This window comes from Drosophila sechellia, chromosome X, assembly GCF_004382195.2.
Source record: "Drosophila sechellia strain sech25 chromosome X, ASM438219v1, whole genome shotgun sequence".
In the NCBI taxonomy this organism is placed as follows: Eukaryota; Metazoa; Arthropoda; class Insecta; order Diptera; family Drosophilidae; genus Drosophila; species Drosophila sechellia.
This window is the reverse complement of record NC_045954.1, coordinates 9716506-9720379: the sequence shown is the minus strand read 5'-3', so window position 1 is coordinate 9720379 and position 3874 is coordinate 9716506.

The following is a 3874-nucleotide window of genomic DNA, read 5'->3' as shown; positions in this document are numbered from 1 at the left end:
TCGATGTCGATGTAGATGGCTCGCCCCCTTAAGGATCTTGAGAACTGCAGCGTGAACTGCGTTGGGGTGAAATTTCTGGTTTCACGCTGACTGAATTTGATTGGAAATTTTCAATGCCCTACTACGGACAGTGGAGTAGTACCCAGCTCCTCCCATTCCCCCCTCTAAGCAGCAAGCAAATGAAATCGAGATGGAGATGTTTGCCTGGGTGTGTGTGTGTTAGTGTTAGTGTATGAAACTGCAACAGGAGCAAACTGAAGCTCGCAGCCGGCAACAGGAAACAAGCCAAAGAAAAGCATACTTCCGCAGGCAGCTTCACTGCTTTGCCTCGTCGCTTTTCCCCGCTTTTCCGCCCCGCAAATATGTCACGATAAACAACAACAACGACAGCAGCAACTGAAACCGAGACTGAGAGCGAGGATTGCTGACTCGATATCCGGCTATACCCCCAACTTTCCAACCTAGATGAGCGGATGGGGGGCAGCAAACAAAACCAATGGAAACTGTCATCCATCCAGAGGCAGTGGAGCCTTCTACACAAGTACGGCGACAACGACAGAAGGAAAGGCAGAGTGGAAGCGAAAGCAATTCAGGCGTGCCAGGATATTTAGACTTTAGTTTAGATAGTCTATAGTCGAAAGGAAGTGGAGGTGGCACCACAGTGGTGAAGCGATCGGAGAGGTAAACAAATTTCTATCTAAAAATATCTGAAGAACATATTTCGTTGTTGCTTTCAAAAACTAACCTATTTATTAATTAAAAGAAAAAGCTGTTGAAAAACTAATAAATTACTCGATATTTAACATCATTTTACCAAGGTGCCGTCACCAGAGCAGCAAAAAGTGGCAGCAGAAGAACGAAGCGGAGAGATGTATTGCTGGGCAACAGACTTGGCACAAATTGACAACTTCTGGCACTCGGAGATCAGGACGAGGGGTGACGGGCAATAAGCAGAAAGTGCCGCCTAAAATACCAATTGGAAATTATTAATTTCAATCAAAACTTTCGACATCGCTGCTTATCTATGCGTGCTATCCAGTGACCTTCTTTGCCTTTTTTTAAGGCAAAGGCAATCTGAGCAAAAAGTTTTCCCTCCCACCACAATTCAGTGGCTGTAGCTGAGATATGACCAATGGAGCCAGGAGTCAGGAGCCAGGAGCCTTTGTCTTGGCTGCCAGCATGCCAACATCATTTGTTAGAGAAGAAAACTCTTCGGTCCATCAGTCAGTCAGTAAGTCAGTTAGTCAGTTAGTCAGGCACTCAGTCAGTCAATCGCTGCTGCAGGCAGTCAGTCAATCAGTTTAGTGCGTGAGCCAGCGACCAAGTCATCGATCAAAATTGCTTAAGGACCAGGCATTGACATTCAGTGGGGCTCCAGATTTCAGTATATGTACAGCCATGCTCCGCATCCGGGCTAATCCATTATCCCACTCCCGATCCGTTGTGGGTTCGGCTACGGCTCCGGCATTAAATAATATTTTTCAGATATTTATGCATATACATATATGATAAAGCAATTTCCACCGCCTTCCTTTGCCGCCGCCCCCCTGTGCGATGGGGCGTATGCGCAATGTGCACGTGCCCAGAACATTCGGGAGAAACTGCCTCTGTTCAGCGTGCCCATATGCAGATGCCATATCCTTTGTGGCGATACTCTAGGGTATCGATCGAGTATATTGGCAAGCCAATGCAAAAGCACTTAAAACCGTTGGGAGAATTAGTTTAATATTATCCAGCTAAAAATTTAATATTACCCAAAGGGTACAATGATAAGTCTAAGTGAAAACAATTTTTGATTAAATTAAAATGCATATTTATATTTAAAAAATAGTATCATTAAGAAGTCACCATTTATTGATCTTAAAATTTCGTAACATCATATTTTACAGGGTGTTGCTAGTTCGTTGTGATGAGTGATATCCTCCGCTTTCATTGTTGCCACTGCTGGTGCTCGTAGTTTTGTGCATCATTGACTTTATGCCGGGCCCAGGCCCTCTGACCCCGCGCCTTAACCCATGCTCGCCTTTTCTGCCTTTCAGCCATCCAATGATCCCGAAACGTCACAAAAAAGCGCACAAAAAGGAGGCGAGAGAGGCGAAACAAACAAATATAAGTTAGGCGACATGCAAAATACATAAACGTATATAAAACGAATGTCCTGGATATATATATTTATATATCTATATGTGTGTGTGTGTGTGTTTCTCTGACTGCTGTCGCCAGCGTCTGTTTCGCGTAATTTTATTTGCAATTTTTTGTGTGTTTTCCTTGCCGTCCATTTTTTCCGTATTCTTATTCCTTATGCAATTTTTATTTTGTCGCTGGATTTATGACAGAAGGCGAAGGCCAACAACAACGGCTGTAATTCCAAGTCGATATTTCAGTCAGCTTTCGAAAACTGGAAAATAAAACGCTGAAAAATTGCTGCGAAAGTATAAATAATATTGCAACAAAAGCGGGGGAAAGAAACGATTAATTTCAATGCCGAAGCCGGACATTTCAAATATGCTGCACATTTAATTAGAGTAAATAATACACAAAAAAATGCCATCACAAAAGGGCAGCAGAACACAAAAACAAAAAAGACTGCAAAATTAACAACCACCGACAGAACATTAATTAATCGATTTATGACAAACCCACAATAGCAAGCGAATTAAAAATGTAATAATTTTATTACTCAAATTAGGGGTAGAGGCGGGTTGTTAGAGTTTTACGTGTAAATAATGGTATCTGTGCAGAAATGATTAACCAAAGTGGTGTTTGTTTAAGGGCACATTAATCAACGTGCAATTAATTGATTTAAAATAGGTTATAGGCATTTTTAAATCACTTCAAATAAAGTTTTGTGTATTCTTATTCAATAGCATTTTATTCACATTCCAAGTTTTATGTTGCACAATTTTTTTAAGGTTTTTTTTAAGCCTCTCGAGCAACTTGATTCAAAGGATTACATTGCTTCTGTTTTATGGAGTTTCGTGTTTCTTTTCTCAATTGTAGCTCGAGTTTCCTTTGTGGCTTTTCCCCTCCATTTTCCGCGCCATATTTGTTTCATTTTTCATTTATCGCCGGTCATTGATTATCGTTTTCACTCCTTTTATTTGTGTATTAAATTTATTTATGGCGCTTTTTTTTCGCCATTTCAGTTGGCTTTATTTCTGCGGCTCGCAGCCATTTTGTAAATCATACTTACATGGGAAAATCTGGGTGGAAAATCGTGGGGTGGTGGGGTTTTGCAACTGAGGGGGAATTTGTTGATGCTTGTTTATTTGGTGAGTGCTTAATTGGTTTAAATTACACACACCCACAAGCACAGACAGAATTTTCCGCAAAAGTGCAAAACGAGAGAGTGAGAAGGCGTGAAATAAAAAATAAAACTCGAATTGCGAGCGCGTGAAATCAACATTTTTAATTGTTTACTTCTCACTGATTACACGTTTAATAACAAAAATAAATAAAATTCATCGAATTGTCCACAACGGCAGCTTTTTATTGCATTTTATTGTTAAATCATTGCTCATTGTCGCCTCTTTTTTATTCGCGCTATTTGCAGAAGGCAGTATTTTTGTTACTTAATTATTGTTTGTTTGACCTGGCCTGACCCTCGCCCCTTGCCACCAACCCAGTACACGGAGCACTTGATTAAGGTGGGTTTAATTACAATTTCAAATATGTGCATCAAATACTGGGATATTCGCACGCACACACACACACCTCTGCACTTTGTGCACAATTAATTGGTTTATTTACGCATTGTCTTGCTTTTTGCTAGAACATTGCACATTTAATAGCACAACAAACTGTTCGGCAATTAAAGCGAAACGGTTTATATGTGCAACTAAGTCTTGGCCAGCAAAAGGGTATGCACTATTCG